Here is a 20914-nt window from a genome sequence, read left to right as displayed (position 1 = left end):
AATGAATGGTGGCAGCTTTCTTACCTGTCATACAGCAGGTTGGGATGGTTAGAGATCAGTTTCAGAAGCACAGAATTATAGAATCTTAGGGGTTGGAAGGGACCTCAAAAGATCATCTGGTCCAATCCCCCCAGCCAGAGCAGGGTCACCCAGAGCACATCACACGTGAACGTGTCCAGGTGGGTTTTGAATGTCTCCAGCCAAGGAGACTCCACAACATCTCTGGGCAGCCTGTTCCAGTGCTCTGTCACTCTCACAGGAAAAAAGTTTTTTCTCATGTTTACAGAATCCCCTTAGCCCAGCCATGTGAAAGCAATGGGGGCAGCTTGCAGGATTAAACACTTTCTCTCGTTTATATTTCCACCCACCGCCTCTTCCAGTGCTGGTGTGGATGCAATGATTGCTTCTGCCCAGAAGCTGCATTTAGACCAGGCCATTTTAGAAGGTTACAGCTGTTAGTTAGCTGTGCCACATAAAGCAGGAGATACAGAGGGCTTTCAGTTTAGCTTTGTGTGATATTTAACAAAAATACCCTATGGACTTCCCTGTATAACAAGATTTTTAGCCTAGTTTCCCCTTGAAATGAGGCGTATGCACTCCTGCTGTCTTCCTGTCTGTCACATCCTTCTCAGAAATGATATTATCAGTGGGTTACTTCAGTCAGATCTAACAGAAGAGACCCAGATGTCATCGCTTCCTGAGAGGTCTGACAATGGCTAGTTTGACAAGAGTCCCAAATTAGTATATTCACTGGACAAAAAATGGCAACAAGAGCTCAGTGGTTATTGGCTTAACCTCATGGTTGGCTGGTGACAGCCCATGTACTGACAAGTCAATAAACACACATGGAACTGAGAACCAGTTAGAGCAGCTGCTGCATTTCATCTGGTTGGCAGTTAGGGGATAAGGGATTAAGGAGATACCTTTATGCTTGGGAAATTTGGAGAGGAGGAGTTAGAGACTTGGGGATATTGAGGTGTTGCATCTGAGAGCTAGTGATATAGAGCACAAAGGTGTAAAAAGATTGCCTAGTTCTGCTGCTCCCAAAAAATCCCCTTTTAGGCTATATTTTTAATGTCACCAGCTTAAATACTAACATTTTAGCTTCACAACACTTACCTTAGAACTGACAAACAAAATAATTGAATCATAGAATCATAGAATTATCAAATCATAGAATGCCAGGTTGGAAGGGACCTGAAGGATGAACCTTGACATGATGAAAATAATGATGAATCCACACAGCAGTTAGTAGAATATTCTCAAATTATCCTCCCATGTATCTGTGTGCACATCGTTCATGTTGAATTATCTGAATTCATCATCCTTCCAGGACATGATTACTTAAAGCCAATTAATACCAATTTTTCAGTATAACCTCAGTGTTAATATTTTGCAAGTTTGAAATGGTTGAATGTCAACATGATGTACGGAGTCTATTTTAATTATCTTGAACAAATAGTTATCTTTTCAGTTCTGTAACTGTGGAAATGAAAAGACATGGACAGGATGGAAGAATAAATGACAGAAATCGCTTGCACAGAAATTGTAATACATGGGTTACATACAGACCAAAAGAGCAGAAGACTAAAAATTGCCAAATAGTGACCCAGCTTCCAGAAAGATGAATAGTAAGGGCCACTATTTTGCTGTTCAGTTTGAATTGGGATTCCCCATTGACTTAAAAATTGAGCCATGATATTGCCAGGATATTCTGATTACTGTTTTACTTATCTTTTGCTGTTCTTGAGGTGTACCCGCTTGTTAGCATATTTTTTACTGTGTTTATTTTCTTTCCTCACATATGCCTCTTCTTGGCTACACTTTGAGTTCCTTTACCAGTCTTCTTTCCACCTCCTCCAGCAGAGCCTCCTCTGTCAACGCAGCCTCTCGTTGCTCCTCTTTCCCCTCTAAGCAGTGCAGTCTCTTTTCCAGCAGCCCACTCTTTGCACTCTCAAAGGCCAAAGCATTTGGTGACAGTTCATTTTTTGCCTCCCTCACTTAGAACCTTCCTGAGCATTCATTTCTGTCCTCTTCCCTCTGTAAAGTGAGAGAAATATAAGGAAACAAACATGATAATATCTTTGTGCCTCACAGAACCATCAAATAATCTCCTTGTTGCCACCCTTATCTTTATTAGCTTTCTCTTCCACCATCTATATGCCTTGTCTTGGGTATTAAACCACATGCAGTCCTGGGCAGCAAACTCTGTATCAGCAGAAGTATCTTTCCATTTCAGTGCTCTATGACAGGTAATGTAGGTGAGAGGATATTCCATACTGCTAATTACTGCATATTTCACAAGCTCTGAATTTGATGAACCAACCAGGGAAACCCGCTATTTTTCTCTTCCCTGCACAGATTATTTAGATTTTACTGTTTAATCAAGGGATGCTTAGCTCTTTGGGACTGACTTATGTACCATTCTCAGTCATCAATTCCTGCAGTCTAATCAACAGCTTAATAACACACAGTTAAACAGTCACCACACTCAGTCTGAGCAGCATGCTGCACGTTGAGGCAGTGTTCTTGAATTCAAGGAGAAAAACTCATTCTGGAACCATCCTTGTTGGACAAGAAACAGATTTTCATGTTCCTTGGCAACCAGGAGAAAAGCTAGGCATCTGGAGCAGTAGACGTGTAAATTCACTTTTTTTTTCCCCCTTGTCAAAGTCAAAGGGCAAACTTGACACAGATTCATATTTTCAGTATGAAACAATAGTGCCTGGAGGTAGTTAAATGAATCCTAGAGAAAAAGGCTGTAGTTCAATAGGCTTTGCAAGTCATAGAATGTTTGGGCAAAAGCCTGTTTGAAACATGATAGTGCTAGTAAGTTTAGCAGTGACTTCTGCAGTTGAGTTAGTCAGTTATTCCCATTAGAGATAACAAATTGGAAATACATGCCATCCCCCTGAAAATACATTGTGTATCTGTTTATTTTCTTTACAGCACTAACTGAAATATCTGTATGAAATTATTTCAAATTATTTGTAAGGAAGACACAGCTCTTTAATTTGCTGAGACTTCTTGTAATCTCACATTAGAGGTCTAGATGTCTTGAAAAATTATTTCACTAGAATGATATATTGATGACACCAGGATGTACTTTTAAGTGTTAAGGTGTAATGACATCATTATGCTGTAGTGACATCAGTGCTACTAATATACCACTAAACAATATTATTAGTTAAGGAACACTAAATCCATAAATCTACAGCTTAAACTTACAATTTCAGTAAACATACATCACACATACCACAGGCAGAGCTATGTGTGGGGGGGGGTGCAGGTGCTATGGGCAAAATCCTGCCTGTAGTAGTAGCACAACATCTGTGTTGAGTGGTGGTGAGTTAGAGATGTTGCTTGAATTCTATTTTTAATTTTCTAGTTCTGGATTACAGTCAAAATCATAATGTTGTGGTTAATAACCAGCAACAGTTTGACAAACTGGCTGACACAATTTGTTGCTGAGATAAATAATTTCTTCCAACTGGAAAACATTCATTATCTGAAAGAACTGTGTACAGATAGTGCATCTTTTAATGGGAAGGTGGCACTGGTGTGATGAGTGCGCAGTTACATTTTATAAAATTATTTCCCGAACAACTCTCAGCTGGGGGGTGTCTGTTCAGGTTTCCATTTGTACACTTCTTATTGTTTAGGTCCCACTTCTGGAAGTTACCTTCACATTGCTAACAGGCAAAAATCACTTTCTATTCATGATTTCCCATGCAAAGAAAAAAAATTTGTGTCAGAGGTAAGTTGTACTTTTTGAGAATGTAAACTCAAAGTGTTGGGAAGTTAGGTTATGGTCTCCACACCTGGTGTGACTCACCTCCCTTGCAGTTTCAGTGTGTTGTGCTTTATTATTACATTTGCTTCAGCGTTCACATGTGATGTGTCTGAGATACCATGAACGGTTTGGTACTAATGAAAGAGCAAACACAGTTATATGAATGACTGTAGGGTGGGGGAGGCACATCACAAGAAGGAAAATCCAAAGTTCACAAAAATTTTCACTCCTATTTTGATGATATTTCTGGATTTGGAATTATCAGACAGTGCATTTGCATTTTACATGTTTGGATACAGCTTATCCAGAAGCAAATAATCATTTGAGGGCCATACTGAGCATTTTAACAAGGCTGAAGGATAGCAGAATAAATCTTGCACTAATATACATCCTACTTAAATCCATCAGAGATAAAAAAATTGCAAAAACATGGGGCTAATGCCTGCAGTAACATTTTTCTTTTCAGACACACAAACGATGTTGTTATATTAGATATATTGGCCTAACCAAATCAAATATTGAAATCTGGTTAAATTGATACCACTTCCCTCGAGCACAAAATGTAAAGCTATCTAATGTGTGAGGATGAGCACACAGTTTATTACAGGGCAGATGATCACACAGTTTGTGATGGAAAATCATGTGTTGCCTAAATCCCTCTGAGAGATCCATCTGTCGCTGAAGAGGACCTTGACCAGAAAGAGAAAAACAATTTTTGAGTAAAAGCATCTGAAATATTCCTTGGCTGAATAAGATGAACTGCCATTCTCTATCTCTAAAACCATCTGTCTTGTAATTCCTTCCAGCCAGATCACTTTTCCGTGGTCCGGTTTCAGTTAACATTATATTCAATTTATTGCACATTCATTATTCTGTTTAAAATATGAGACTAACTTCAGTGTGACTGCACTGTATGAGGTCAGAATTTCTCTATGGTTGGTGTATAAATGGAAACTCACACGCTTTAGAACTAGATATGCTGAGGAAACTGAAAATTCTAAAGATACAAAGAGAGTTGTGTTTAAGAAGGCTTAAGTAGGCTTTACTTTTAATCCATTTTTTAAAAATAGACATGCTAAACTATTATTCATTCAGAAATGGTAAACCATCAAAAAAAGGCAAGAACTACAAATGAAAGAGGTCCAGAATCCCTTCTATTATCACTCTAGTTACACATTAGGGTATTCATGATCTATCAAGAGCTTAAGAGTATCCAAACCCTGGCTCATCTATACACAGTTTAACAGAGCAGACCTAACGTACTTAGCACAGCTGCAGCCAAAGTATTTATATTATTTTACAATAGTAAATGTCTACCTTTGCTGCCTGACTTATTATTTCTACAGTAAAGGAAAATAAATAACTAGACTGTAGAGTGGGAGACAGAAAAGAGGCATGACAAAACCTCTTAGGGTGATGAATACATTTCTAATTAAAGACAGAGCTGTTGGTAGTGTGTGGGTACTATGGCCTTCCTCACCTACAGCTAGAACTTTATGGATTTCTTTATGGCCCTTCATGCAGCTTGGATTTACGGTGCAGAAAGATTATGTTGGACAGTCCAGAAGAAGGACTTCAGACACTCTGGTTCAGAAAAAAATCATAATGCACCCTGAAAGAAAATGAAAGTATCTTCCAATTCACTAACATGTGTATAGTACTTTAAAAAGTCTCTCTAATTAAAAATTATTACTTGCTTCAGATAATATGCAGGGTATGCTCATGTTAGAGCCTTTGAATCTCTAGTGTTACAGAGTCACAGAGTGGTCAGGGTTGGAAGGGACCTCTGAAAATCATCTAGTCCAACACCCATGCTACAGCAGAATCACCTGCAGTAGAACACTTCCACATGGGTTTGGAATGTGTCCAGAGAAGAAAACTACACAGACTCTCTGGTCAGCCTGTTCCAGTGCTCTGTCACCCTCACAGTAAAGTTCTTCCTTATGTCTAACTTGAACCTCCTGTGCTCCAGCTTGTGCCCATTGCCCCTTGTCCTATCATCAGACACTGCTGCAAAGAGACTGGACCCATCGTCCTGACACACACCCTTTAGGTGTTTACAAAGATTTATGAGATCCCACTCAGTCTCCTCTTCTGCAGGCTAAATATACCCAGCTCTCTCAGCCTTTCCTCATAGGGCAGATGCTCCATTCCTCTAATAATCTTTGTGGCCCTGTGCTGGACTCTTTCCAGTAGTTCCTTATCCTTTATGAACTTGGGAGCTCAGAACTGCACGCAGAATTCCAGATGTGGCTTCATTTGGGCAGAACAGATGGAGAGGAAAACCTCCCTTGACCTACTGGCCACACTCTTCTTAATGTCCTCCAGGATGCCTTTGGACTTCTTGGCTTCAAGGGCACATTGTTATCTCATGGTCAGACAGTTGTCCACCAGGACTCCAAGGTCCTTTTCCCCAGAGCTGTGTTTGAGACAAGTATTGTATTTCTGCAACTTAGGTAAACCTGGATGCTGAAATACCAAAAAATGTCCTACATGTCCCCATGAATAACTGTTCAATTGGAATATTTTTGAGTGAAGAGACCTTTAAAAATTCTATCTCGTAGCAATTTTTATATGAAGTTGATTAAACAGACTCCCTGTTTCTTCATATGTGTGCAGAGGGACTGGCCCTGGTGCCATTTAATCAATTTTGCTCTTGACCTCAGTAGAAGCAAACATGGGCCCATGGTGAACACAGGGCCAGGGGAAATTACACCAAGTGCCTTTCAGTGAAATGTTTATCCAATTTAAAATAATTCCTTATTTCTTTATTTTGACAGAACTCTTAGTACTTCAGGCTGGCTTATACATGTTGCCTTTCTGTACAATGTATTTACATTAAAAAATCTAAGCTCAGCTGCAGCCTGTGATGTTGAGAGAAGTGTTTATATGCAGTTTTACTTAGTAAATCCCTTCCCAGCCAAATGTACTGAAGTGCTGGAGTATCACACTGTGAAACACAGTCTGAGTAGTTAATATTAGCTGGACTGCATGGGGGAAAGAATATTTTTACAATACTCATGCTTGCAGCTTTTCAGGTCTTGTACATATATATATTTACAAACCTTAGACATCTTGCATGTATTTCATCCACATCAGCCATAATACAAATTTTCCCTGAGCGAATTATACAATATTATCTACATAGTAAGTAAAATGTACTGATACACCTGAAAGTGTTGCCTGGAGGTTGAAGCTGTTACAAGCATTGTGATCTTGGCACTATTATTAACCTAACAGGGTGTTTAAATATGTCAAATTAGAAGTCTGACAGCAGAAGACTGGTTAACATTGCAGAGAGGAAAAAGGCATGCGTTCTAACATTTCCCCTTACATAAAGGATTTAGAAACAGTGTTATGTATGGGGCCTGAAATTAGTCTGATCATGTCTGGTGTGTTTTAAAAGAACAATGAGTGAATTTCATATGTTTGGAAGTGAAGTTTTGGTAATGCTGTTCTTGATTCCTCTCCTGCAAACCAGTCCTGTGTGTGCTGGCACCAGCACACTTGCACCAGCAGGTCACCACAGCCATGCACAAGGGTCTGCTCACCCCTAGAAGAAGTGATGCCTCCAGGGCTGTTTTTTCCATGGCAGGGCTGAAGTGCAGTCTTTAGACAATGTGCCTGTGCTGGATCCAGAAAGTTTCCTACCACAAATGTCAGGGTTTGGGGTACAAAACCATGGTGCCCTGAAGGTTTCCTTTTCTACACAAGGGCAGGAATTTAGGAACAAGTTGTAGTATGTAGAGCAGATCCTACAGTGTGACGGCCAGATCCTACCACCTGGGGAAGGAATGATGTGTCAGAAGTGCTCTCCTGCTTGTGAGGAGCATTTAGGTTCAACATCTAGTTGACAGGTCTCTGTGGCTGTGGGAGAAAAGCCAGGCTGAGCACAGATTCCTGCATCCCTTGTCCCTAGTGCAGCTTCCAGCAGAAGGCTGAAGTGGTGGAATGGGTTTAATTTACTTTTAATTATTTTATCTGCATACCACCCTTCTGGTGTTCTTTCAATACTTCTTTTTAAGAAAATGTCAAAATCTTTCTCATTGAGATATTTTAAAATATTGTGAGAATCACAGTGAAATTGTGAAAGCTGACAACATTGATACACAGCATGTGTGAAATGCTGTCAGACCCTGGGGTGCTATGCCCAGCTTTCCCACGCTCTAGGGACAGAAAACAGCCCTTGAAGACACTGTGATTTTTTTTTCTCCAGCAGGAGCAAATACGAAGTTTCTCGTATGCTCTTAGATAAACATTTCACTTAGTAAAGTGTCTCACAGAATTTATGACTGCTGCATCAGCAGAGATAGAACATGCTAAAATATTTGACTAAAATATTGCATCGCCTGTAGTGGGATTTGGGATAGCAAATCTACTAATTTTTCTTTTCTGTGCATCTTGGGAGATGAAAATACTCACCAGCATCTGAGTCTATAGACCTTTACTATGACTGCTCTTAAGAGCAAAGGGATCACTGGGCTCCAAGTTCAAATGTTCCCTTAGGAATCAGGCCTACAGCTGTAATCTGTGAACACTGGAGCTTGAGAAAAAGAAGACAGCTTTAAACCCTGGCAATTTGACTTTGAATTCAAACATAATGAGGTAGAACAAAAAAAGCCCAACAACAACAAACCCAGATTGGAGGAACAGCTAGTGAAAGGCATAAAAACTACTAATCCTTCTGGAAAAAAAACATCAGAAGGAGGAAATCTGCCAGAAGTCCATGAAGATCATCAAAGTATAAAGACTCTGAGAAGTCACTGATGGAAGTCTCAGGGAAGATAGGGATAATCTAGGAAAGGAACCTAAAATAAATCTGCTGTACACACAGTTACTATGGAGGAGTTTGGGGAGGTTCCCACACTGGAAATCTGTACAGGAGACTTATCAGATGCTCTTTTTAAAACTGAAATGGAGATAGTGAAGTTCAAGGATGAAGGATTGGACATTTCAATAGCACTGTCTAACCTCTTGCTTAAAATTGCCTTAGTAGCAGAGACTGGGAGATTTAAAAAATTGTCAAAGAGTTTTGAGGAGAAGGAAGGAACTGCAGAACAGTAAATTGATGGCTGCACTGGGCAAAGTGGCAGAAATTTTGAATTAGCTGCCACATTGGAAAACCTGACATAAATATTGAGAGCAGTCAGCATGGATTTTAGCAACAGAAATTATGATGCAGTGAAGTAGCTCTGAAAATGCTCAGACAGGAGCAGCAGAGGTGAGTAGGGGTAGTGAACTTCTCCCTTACCTGGACAGACTGAAGAGGCCAGGACACTCCATCCTTGCAAACACATGATTCACCAGGGGTAGAGAAAGGATCTGTCTAAGAGTAGGAGGTATATGAGCCAGTCTAGTCAAAGAATATTATTCACTGTAATTTCCAATACAGGATTTTTGGGGAGAAATATTTATGTATTTATTTATTTATTTAAATCTAATGGACCAAAGCTGTGGAACACTTTACCTCAGGACACTGTGAACAAGAATCAGCTGGACAAATTAATTGGCAAAGGAAAACATAATGAAATCTCACTAAGTATAAAGACACTTCCACTCAGAATGCCCTGGGGAAATGCTTGTGCTCCTCTGCTACCTGCTGCTGGGGACAGGGTGTAGGGAGATAGGAATGAAAACGGTGACATAGGAGAAGCAGCTGACCTAGTGCACATGGATTTATATTGTTAGGTTCTTCTGAGCTTTTTGATTACACTGCCTCCGTCTACTGAGAAGTGGGGCAATTCATTGCAGAGAAGTTAAGAGAGGTAACATTTAAACAGAAAAATGAGAGAACAGAAGACTGAGAAGAAGGGGTAGAGAACTCAGAGGCACTTCCCAAATTTAGGAAGACTTTCAGATGTCACCTCTTATCCCACCTTCCTGTACTCTAGATTTGTTCAATGTAGTGCCTCTTCAATCTCTTGCATCTTGAATCCTCACCAGTGTACATGTGCTCACACCAAAATCACAGCAAACTGTTCACTTATGTCTCCATCAGCTCCTCCAGGGGGATGGAGATCTCACTGCAATAACTGTGGAAGATGGGAAGCTGCAGGCAGCCAATGCTCCCACCTGCATAATTCATCATAAGGGCACATTACAATTGCTCTCATTGTCTTACAGTGCGATTTTGGATTAAAATCAAGGTATTCTTGCAATGCTTAATGGGATACAAGCATTCCTCCTGGGAAATCTCTGGAGGAATTTCCACCATAAAGATGGGAACAGTCATCTTCTATCATCTGGACAGCAGTCTGCTGAGGGTTCATCTTGTGATTAAATGGGTGGTTATTCACAGACAGGACCATTTTGGTGCCCATGTGCCTGTACAGGGAGGGGACATGAAAGTATCCTGACTTGCTGAGTTTAGATCCTGGTGTTTTAGCTGAATGACACCCATGAGACACAAATTAGCTGAGTCATCAACAAACATTCATTCATGCTGGAAGCTGATGGGTGTCTTAATCTTCACAGCTGAAATACAGGTAGCCAAAATATTTAACAGTGGAACACATTCCTGAGAGAGAGGTTTTTCCACTTCCCCAATTCAGGCAAATATGTTGGGAAATGTTGAATCTTGGATATAATCTGTCTGTTGTTTTCTAGACAATGTATAAAAATACCCCAAGCAACAGATGGTATGTGATGTGATAACTGTCTAAACAGTGATAACCTTAATCTAATTAGTTTCCTAATCAAGATTAAGAAGACATCAAAGGTGTGAGAAAAGGTGAAGAAGCAGTCTATAATCAATAAAACAAATATAAAAGGATGAAAGACATGCTGATGCATGAGATGCAGGAGAGGAGGGAAATCACAAAGAAAACTACTGAGTGTCTTGTCACAATGAAAAGAAAGTAGTCAGACCTTGTATCAGCAAACCTGCACAGAACAAGAAAAAGCCCCAATTTTGAGGGGCTCAACAGCAAGGTATCTTGAGCAGCTGAGCACCTCACCAGCAGCTCTCTCCACAGACTATGACTTAATTTGTGCTTTTCCTGAACAGACCACACTTGCCTTGCCTGGGTACTGTAAGCAAACTGTTACAACATTTTTACGAACCTGATGAACTTATTCAGAGACCCTGACATGTCAAATGCCAGTTTTCAAGGACAAACATTATAAAATATTTCAAACCGTGCAAAATTGTAAGTTCAAAGTGTTGGCTGCTATTCCTAAGTGAATTACAGGTAGTCTCTGCAATATTTATTTTTCTCTTAGGCTTAATGAAAGGCAAATTGTGACATGGTGTTGTGTCCATCCAGAATGACTGCTGCTGTACAGGTTGTAAGGAAGTTTGTTTTCATCATCTCTGTCTTTGGGGTCTCAGAAGTTGCCTAGCATCTTGGTGCACTTCCCTGTGTTTTTCTGGAGTCCCTTGTCTTCCCCTGGACCAAGAACTCCAATCTCTCCTTTCTTCAAAGTCTGAACTTGGACTTTTGGAGAGAGTTACAGAACCTGTTTGCCATATGCCTGTGTCTTTGTCATCATGCTTAGGGTGTTTGACAGAAGTTGAAAAAGGTGCCTCCTCAGACTAAAGTTTTCCAAAGAAACTGCCACAAACTCTGAAGTAAACTGGATTTACTTCCAATACACTTGTTTGGAATAGGTCAGACTCTCTCAGCCATGCCACTTTGCAGTACCACTTTCCAAATCAAATAGTCCTGTGAAACTGAGAAATGAATTCACGGGTGGCACTGATAGTAGAGGTAGGAATAATGCATTAAAGATTGCTAACTTTCTATAGCCAGTGAAGATTTTGGTGGGCTGGGGTAATGAAGATTATGTCTCCTTTACATATTAATTTATAGAAATCAAACAGTCTGAATGACAAGATACTGGACTGTTCACAAGGCAGATGTATTTTCCTGTACATTTGTTTAAATGCTTAAATATATCTTATGCTGTATTTCAACTGCTTGCAATGCAGTGATAGAAACACTGGCTGTCTGGTACATTCAGCAACATTTTGAGTTGCCTGTGGAATTTTTTTCTCTTTTTTGCTGGTGCCCACCAACAGTTACTGCTTCAGAGAACAACTCTATTATACATATTTTTAGCCATTATTTATTTATAAAGAGAGCACTGGACAAAGGACATTGGACTGCAGGACCTATGAAGATTTTTTAAAGAAAATGCAGTTATTGAAATCACAGTTAATCTGCTTTTTTCTGCTCCATCTCTGGATCCAGCTGGGTTAGAGACTTCTTACTCCCTTTGCAAATACCACATCTCCTGGTTCATCCTTCTTAATGAGCTGATGGGCAGCATGCAGCTTTGGGGTTACAGAGGTCACCTAGCAAGCCCTCAAGCTTCAAATCCAACTTTGCATGTACCAAGGTGTCACAGTTTGACTCAGGTCCGACAACAATGCTCTCGATCCCCCCTCCCCCCAACCCAGGTAGGGAAGGAGAGAGAGAAAAAGAGAGAGACTTGGCCGGATTGAAAACTAAACTACACAGCTTTAATTAAAACACTAATGAATGATACAAGAAAATATATACAATTATATACAAATATATTCAGGTGTAGGCAAAAAGCCTCTCGCCTCCCCCCACCCCAGCAACTCCCACAGAACTTCCCTGAACTGGGAAGAGTCCCAAGGAATCCCGGAGCTGCTGCTGGAACAGAGCAGAGAGTTATGGGGGTCACGAGAGATCAAGGCTGAGGATCGACGGTGATGGATGAACAGAGTCCTCCCCGGACGCTGGCCATGGACCGAAGAGAAGGGGAGAAGAAGAAGGAAGGAAGTTGTCTCCTGTGATCTCTGACCTTCCTCTGAGCTTACGTAGATATATGGAATGGAATATCTTTGGCCAATTTTGCTGTCCATCTAACTCAGCCTCCTACGGGGGGGTCACAGATCTCCTCATAGTGTCTGAGCCGGCAGAGTGCAGGTGCAGCCTTGAAGCCTCAGTAGTTAGAAAAACATTCCAGTGTCTTATCAGCCTAGCAGAACACACTGTTGCTAGCTACAAGAAAGCTTACTGAAGGAAAAAAAAATCAGTAAAAAGAAAAATTGGCTTTATCCTGGCTCAAACCAGGACACAAGGTTTCCCAGCAGCCCATGTCAGTGTGATTGGTTTTGGTGGGATTGTCGGATTTTTCCCTTTGCCTTGCATTGCCAATTTGCCTTACATTTCCAGTCCTTTCAATATCTGAGCAGACATCTTAATTTCTAAGGCAGAAGTCACCAGCAGTGCCATATTAAAAAGCATATGCCAGAAATTTTAAATGGAGGGAGACCTGCTTTTGGTGACTTCTGGATTGTGACAATCAGCACCAGTTTACTGTGTTGGAAGTACTAAGGATTACTTTACCTCAGAGGCATTGCAGCACTGGAACAGTTTGGACTTATAAAAATGTTCAAAAAGGTATTGCAACTTGATGCCATAAAACTAGACAGGACTTGAAATTGCATGTGCATGCACACAAAGGATTTGCTGGCAACTATGCTGGTAAACTTTGCTGTATAGTGCAAATCTTGGAGGTACCCAGCAAGACTAAAAAAAGTAAAGGCACAGAAATGTAATTCTGTAGAAAGGTAAAGAAATTCCTAATTTAACCCTTCCAGTTAGGAACCAGTAGTAGTCAAGACTACGAAAGCACCAAGGCAAGGCCTGTTGTACTGAACAAACTAGGACACATTATTGATCAGACAGTCTTGATAGTGAATGGAAGATGAGATGTACTTGCCAATGTATGCATGTTATAATAAGATAGCCACAAAAGTAGTACAAATTTCTTCCACATTTTTTCAAAGATTTTGCGTTTTCTCAGTTCTGGCATGTCAAAAGCAAGGAGTTTAGGAGTTTAGCTCAGCACTCTCATACGACTGTCCCTGGGTAAAAGGTCGTAATCTTCTCTTTAACAGGAAAAAAGGCAAAAGAGAAAAACATCCCCAGTGTTACTGGTCTCATTCTCCAGGGCACTCTTCCACCATCCAAAACTCAGATGCTCAGTGGGGGAGATGCTGCAGTCCCTGATACCTTTGCTGCTGTTAGCTTCAATGAGAAATCAGCCCCTGAAAGGCAGTGAAGTCTCACTGCCAAATGTCAACTTTAATGAAGAAGCAAAGCAGCCGAGCGGTCTCGAGGCCTATTGTCCATTTCTCTTTTCTTCCAAGCAAAGCTGTTAGGAGATCAGGAAGAGCTGTAGCAGAGATAAGTGAAGAATAGCACATGACAAGCTGTGCAGGCATAATGACATATGCATGCACCTCAGGGGCACTGAAAGGAGCTATGCAAAAGTCAATGCCTTTATAATCTGTTCAGAACTTCTCTTGCCTCTGTGCCAGTCCATTTGCAACATCAGTTTGCACTGCTTTGGAAATCAGATTTAAATTATTGTAATGACTCTGTTAAACCTTAACATTTCCAGCTCAAGAACAAGGCTGCCTCCTCCTGCTTCCACCTCTCTCTTTTCAGAGGAAACTGCCCCATGTTGCTGCCTCCCAGCTGTCAGTGTCCTCCTCCTACTGAGGTCCTCCTCTCTGCAGGCCTTTAGCTTTGCATTATCCACTTCCACTTGCCTGTTTCATAAATATGCTTCAAACCCTAGCTCACTTTTTTCTTATCCCACAAACCACTCTGAGGTTTGAACATGGATTCTCTCATTCAGAGGAGATGGGGAGCAGGGTACAGGCTACTTTTCTCCATTAAAGTACAAGGGGAGCACTAAGCTCAAGTGAGGGCAAAAGAAGTGAGACTGTCGTGACTACAAACAGGTGGTTGAGTGCCTATAAGTATCGATATTAAAAACCCTTTTCATTTCAACATTAAATCATGTTACCTTATCACAATGCATTTTAATTTGGGCATCATAGCCACTCTTTGGCAGAGAACATAGCAGTGACCACAAGCCTGCAATCTCAGCTTACAGCAGAGAAATCTTGCCAGTGGCTGTTTATCTTACCCACTGCCAAACAGCTTCTTGAATCTCTCATTCAGCTCCTGTGGGAGAGATTTCTCCAGTTGGCTGGTGACCAAGAGCAGGCATCTGCCCAGCAGCTGTTTGTGCTGCAGGTGTTTGGCTGCTCCCCAAGTCCGCGTTCTGTGCCCACACCACGGCAGCTGCAAAGGTGGAGGGAGGCTCAGCACATTTAAGAAAACTTTCCCCCTCCTTCTGACCTTTTATTTCATTTGCTCTTACCAGGCTTTTTATCATTCACGTTCCTTTCCTGGTACCACAGCCAGCCAAGTGGAGGTCAGACAAGAAGTGGTGGAGTTCTTGGTGGCTATTTTGCAATCTCTTGCTCAGTTGTTGACCACTGACCCCTGCTATTTCATGTACTGGGTGGGTGTGTTACCTCATTTTCCAATCATTACCAGCTGTGACTGTCAAATACCCTGAAGTGGTTGGACCTGGGGCTGTTCAGCCTGAAGAAGAGGCGACTGAGGAGAGATCTCATCAATGCTTATCAATACCTATAGTGGGGTTTTCAGGAGGATGGGACCAGACTCTTCTCAGCAATGTCCAGTGACAGAACAAGGGGCAATGGACACAGACTGGAGCACAACAGGTTCAACCTAAACATAAGGAAAAAATTCCTTACTGTGAGGGTGATAGAGCACTGGAGCAGGCTGCTCAGAGACCTTGTAGAGCTTCCTCTGGAGAAATTAAAAACCCATCTGGAAGACATCCTGTGGCTCTAGGTGATCCTGCTCTGGCATGAGGGTTGGACTAGATGATTTCCAGAGGTCCCTTCCAACCTCCACCATTCTGGAATTCTATGGGATTCTGTAAATCAAAAAATGGGAACATGACCAGGATATCATATCAGTTGTTTCTCTGAAGAAATTGTCTGTGGGGGCTGATTCTTTAATTACAAACTAATATGCTATTGCATGGCACGTAGCAGGTGAGATGCAGACAAACCCCTGCAGTGAAGGGCTGCAGGAGTGGGGATGGAGTTGGGTAACAGTGAAGTGAAGCCTTGCTGGTTGTGAGCTCAGTCAGCAGGAGGCTTTGCTGACTACAGCACAGGTCAGGGTTGATCCAGGTAGAGTTTTGCTGAATTTATGGTGAAAGGAAAATAAATCTGAAGCTTTTCAGCAAAATGGCTGGAGTGCTCCAGCGTGGAGTTTGCCTTCAGTGCTGCTGCTGTCCTGAGGCTCAAATGGGTGATGTTTGCATTGCCCTTGTGTCCAGCTGAGAAAAGTGACATCTCAGGTGTCTGATGTCTGAAGATACATTGTGTAAGAACTTTGAGTTCTTTCAGTTATCTTAATGGTCCAAAATAGCTGGATTTACCTACACAGAGAAACGCAACCTAATTTATTTATTTATTTGTAATTTTAATTAATATTAATAATCCTAATCATTTTAACTGATCACAAACTCCATCTTTAATAACTATTTAACAGATTCAACTTAGACAACTTAAAACTTTTCAGCCTGGCTACAGCTACTGAGTTCGTGCCAGAACCTCTCCCCTGACAATTCAAAACTGCCTTCTACTTTGCAGTCTAAATGTATTCCTGGGTTGTTTATAACTGTCTGTTCAGGTTCCAAGACTGCCCTTCCAGTTAAATAGCTCTTCCCCCTTTCTGGGATCCATTCTCTTGTGCTTATACAGAGTAAAATTAAAATTCTTCAGTGCACCAGCACCATAAGGTGTGCAGATCTGTTTTCTAGGCAAAGAAAAAGTACATGTTTTTTTAGAGGTTTTCACCTTTTTTTGCAAGCAGTACTTACCATTCATTTTCAGGAGCAAAAGACTGAAGCAGTGGTATTTATTATGGAGTCTACTATAGACTTAGTTGTAGAAATTCTCTTTTTGTATGCCTCTTGCTTCTGCACTTTGCTTCCACCTCAGTAGCCTGCAGAACATTGCCATGTTTATCCTGAACTTCTGAATTCCCAGACTTCCCCACTCACCAGAATGTTTAGCTTTGCTTGCAATTGCAGTAGTGTCAGAAACAAGCTGGAGGCATGCATTTCCCAAGTACAAAACAAGGCTGTTGTAGTTGTTTGATGTTTGGCAGGGAAGTCAGGACAGCTTGCATGAAGACTAGGAAAAAAGAAAATAACTTTATGCCTCTCCTCTTTCTTTGCTAACACATTTTCAAACCTTTAACAGAAGATTTCTGTAATGACCACAGTGATAGAGCCAAATATTGAGGTCATTCTTTGCCTCTTACCCTCGTTTATTCTGCTAGATTTTCTCCTTTCTTTGATATAGACAACGATATTTTTGATCCTACATTTCTGTGGTTCCATCTAGCTCCTAATTCTTTGGCTGCTTTTCCCTTATATCCTTCTTCAGTAGTTTCAAAGATGCTTATCTCTCAGCCTCTCTGTAAGAGCACAAGTCTGGAGAAGACCTACCCCTTATCATGGGCAGTTATGACATCGTGCAATACCTTTCCTGAACTACCACACTGCATATTAAAACAGGATTATCTGGTTGATCCAAATATCTCTCCTCTAAAGATTAGAAACCACCAGCACCAGATGGCTCTAGGGCTTACATTATGCTGAAAAAAAATTTCCCTGCTACTGCCAATGCTCATGTTTACCTTTTTCATGAGCGCATTTTACTGGTGACTCATGTTCCTCCAAGGGCTGATCAACATATTAACGTTTTTTTTTTCTTTGCCATTTGTCCCAGTACTCTTCTGTATTGGTAGTGTCTCCCATGAGTGGATTTTACTACCAAACCTCTAGTCTTGCCAAAGCTCGTAACGAAAATGCTAAATGATTAACACCCAGGCTGATCCTTGAGGTGCCCAATGTATCCTCACAATAGCTCATTACTTCCCCTTCAAACAAAAAATGCCAGCTCCCCACGAAAAAGTACTACAAGCACCTTAAATTCTCGTGCTAATCTCTGCATTCTCCAGGTTAATAAATGTTTCAGTATGACACAGTATCAAATACTTTCTGAAGAGCATGTTACTTTGCTTTCTTTTATGAAGTCATTGCTTCCTAGCTGTCAGGTATAACCACACTAACATCACTCCATTTTGCATTTATTTTAATTTCTTTAGTTATTTTTTCCTTCAATAATTAGTCAAAGAACTAAAGTCAAACTTATGGGTGAGTATTTGCTCAAATTACTTTTTGATTCTCAATTTTGGTTTGGTTTGGGTTTTTTTTCTAAAAACTAGGGAGCACCTGTGCTGTTTTCCAATACCTCCACAATAGTTTTATTTTAAAATTCTGACTACTAGCTTTGCAGTTCAATGTGTTGGTTGTCTCAGTATTTGGTGCTGGAAGGCACTTTTCTCCAGTGTGAGCACGTTATGATAATTCTAGGTTTCCTATGGGTTTGGAGGCAGGAATTGCCATTTCTGAAGGCCCATGTCCAGCTCTCATGGCATTATCCTCCTGTTCTCTATCATCATTCTGATTGAAAAATGAGGCAAAGAATTAGGTCCCAGCCCACTCTCACTCTATATCTGCTTTTCTTCTTCTTTCTTTGTTAACCTAATTAAAGGTTATTTTTTGTTTCAGTTTCTCTTGAAAGATTTATGACAGCTTGACTTTTGGCAACCTGTCTTTCAGACCTGTATTATCCAACCTCCAAAACGTGTCTTTGCTAACTAGTCCTTTTTCCTGTAATTTCTAAGGCCACTGCTCACATCTTACTTCCTTTTTCCAAGGCTTTCTTGGGGGAAAGATTATGAAGGCAGAAGGAAACAGTGTGTTACTCATTCAGACAGAGCTGAAAGTACCCTTGGAATTTCATTTATCTCTCTTACGTCAAGATACTTCAGAAAATTTACATCTTTATTTTAAAGAAATTCAAGAAATCTTCCACGATTATGTATGGACCTCTTCAGTCTAGTTAACTTGTCTTTTTTAGCTAGTTTCTGTAGCTTGTCAAAGTTCGTCCCTCTGAAATACTTATTTTTTAAACTCAGTTTCAGAATAGTTTTTATTCAAATTCTTGTTTTATTTAAACTGAGTTGAGTCATGATCACAGAAGGTAAGGTTATTTTCAGCTCTTCCTTCTCTTTACCAAAATCATGTTTAAAATAGCCTTGCTACTTGGATCCCTAATTTGTGGTGAAACATCAGCTGTATAAATCTCCAGCAATGTTTAGCCTGTGCCATTCATAACAGCACCTACTCTCCAGTCTGTCTGCTGCAAGCTACACTGTGTTTATATTTGGTTTATTCTTTAATTCAATCTAGTACCTCTCAGTATGCTAAGGTTTGATACAGTTTGGCTAAAGACCAAAAGTTCTTGTAGTTTGTTTCTACAATGAGAAGTTAACATTAAATTAGAAAGCTGTAACACTCCTCTGTGACAGCATTCAAAATAAACACTTTCAATAGTAAGATTTGTTACCAAGCAAAGCCAAGCCAAAATTGCATTAGATGGCTGTGATCTGACAAAAAAAACTCCAAAGATCCAATGTAAACAAGTAGTTTCTTCATTACTTATACAGTTCTTTTTCAGGAGACTCCAGCACGTGAGAGAATTGGCTTTTGGCTGTCTCCCCATTGTCAAACAACCTGGCTTCATGACTGTTGGCCCCAAGGTTGTGGCCCTCTGAGCACAAATGTTTGCAAGGGCCTCTTTCATTGCTGTGATCTCTGGGTGTGGACATTCAGCTGACACACAGAGCTCCTAACACACGTTCTCTGATACAAAAGACAAGTTAGAAAAGCTCTGGTGGGCTGTGACACAGTTTTCATGTTATTTTAGACACTTTAAATAGAAAAATCAGAAGAAAAAAATCATTATATCCCTGGCCAATAGCCACCACAGGAGGTGAAATAGTGTAAATACAACTTTTGACACTTCCCTTCCTGTGGGTTACAAGCTATACCATTTCCCATACCTGCTTCATTGTAAAGAAGTATTCTTATCTCTTGTCATATATAATTTCAGCTTACCCATTTTTCCCAGTTCTTCATCTAACTTTGCTGTAGCTCTCTGCAATTCATTGTCGTGACATTTCTTGGGATTTTTTGCCCACATGGTGATTAGGCCTGCATCCATTAATAGTCGCCAATCTCCATATTTTTTCTGGACAAGGCGCTATAAATGCCTATTACATGACTGTGGATGGAACACCAGAAGTTGTGATCTTTTGCAACAAGTCATCGGGATGTATCCTGTGAGTGACCTGCCACATACTCATAAAAATCTCTTGGTACTCTTACATTATCTTTATGCTCAAGCTAAGATAGTTGTTTTACTAACTAAATTACTCATAGAACTTCATTAATCTCAGTCATGGCTAATGATCAAAACTTGGTAGTTAAATGTTCCCATCATGATACAATCCCTCAAAGAATTTGTCTCTGACATATCAACGAAATCTCTGTCCGTACATGAATCTGACACTGGGCATCTACAAGAGGCCCCCTCAGTGCAGTAAAATTTATCTTACAGTTCTTCCCCCAAGTGATTGTAACTGAAATAAATTCCACTGTCTTTGCTATTCTTTATTTTACAGTTTAACCCATTCCTCATATATAGCATTAATTCACTTTCCCAGTTGTTTCCATCTTTTGAAAAAACTTGTGCTCTTTAGTGCTTGGTTTTGTGCATGGCTGTTGGCCAACCCTATTTCTGCTATCCAGCTTCACATATTGCAACAGCTGATAAAATTCTTCCATTTTTGCTGTCTAAGCATAACTAGCAGTCATCAAAATATCTCAGTTATCAGTCAGCTCAATCAGGTTATGGTGAGTCTTATCTCCCTGACTGTAGCACCTACCTCACTACTGCTTTCCACAATATTATTTTCTTTCTCTTTGCTGTTCAGGACCAAATATTTGGCCTTCTTTTTTCCTTTTCTTAAAATCAGCATGGGAAATACATCTACCTCTTGGTATCTTTGTATATATTTTCTTATCAGATTTGGTATGAAAAAGTCAGTGCCCTAATAAGTCAAGTGGCAATAATTGTGTCAGGTCTTGTCTTTTATCACACGAATGCAATGGGAAGTTCTCCTCCTTTTTTTTCCCCTTTAGAACTCTCTATAAGTGTTCTCTAATCCTGTGGAGAAGTTCAGGCTTGTCTACATTTCCAAGTATGATGATGGGAAATAAGAGAACTTAAAGCAGTTACTGCTGAAGCCTCTCGAAAAACTGTAGCCCTACTGAATGTTCCCTTCCAGGGTCCTCACCTTTCATTTTGCTCTGTCCTAGAAGATTACT

The sequence above is a fragment of the Chaetura pelagica genome, unplaced genomic scaffold (genome assembly GCF_000747805.2).
Source record: "Chaetura pelagica isolate M959 unplaced genomic scaffold, ChaPel_1.0 scaffold141, whole genome shotgun sequence".
Classification (NCBI taxonomy): domain Eukaryota; kingdom Metazoa; phylum Chordata; class Aves; order Apodiformes; family Apodidae; genus Chaetura; species Chaetura pelagica.
The sequence above is the reverse complement of the archived record's forward strand: the minus strand, read 5'-3'. Positions refer to the sequence as shown.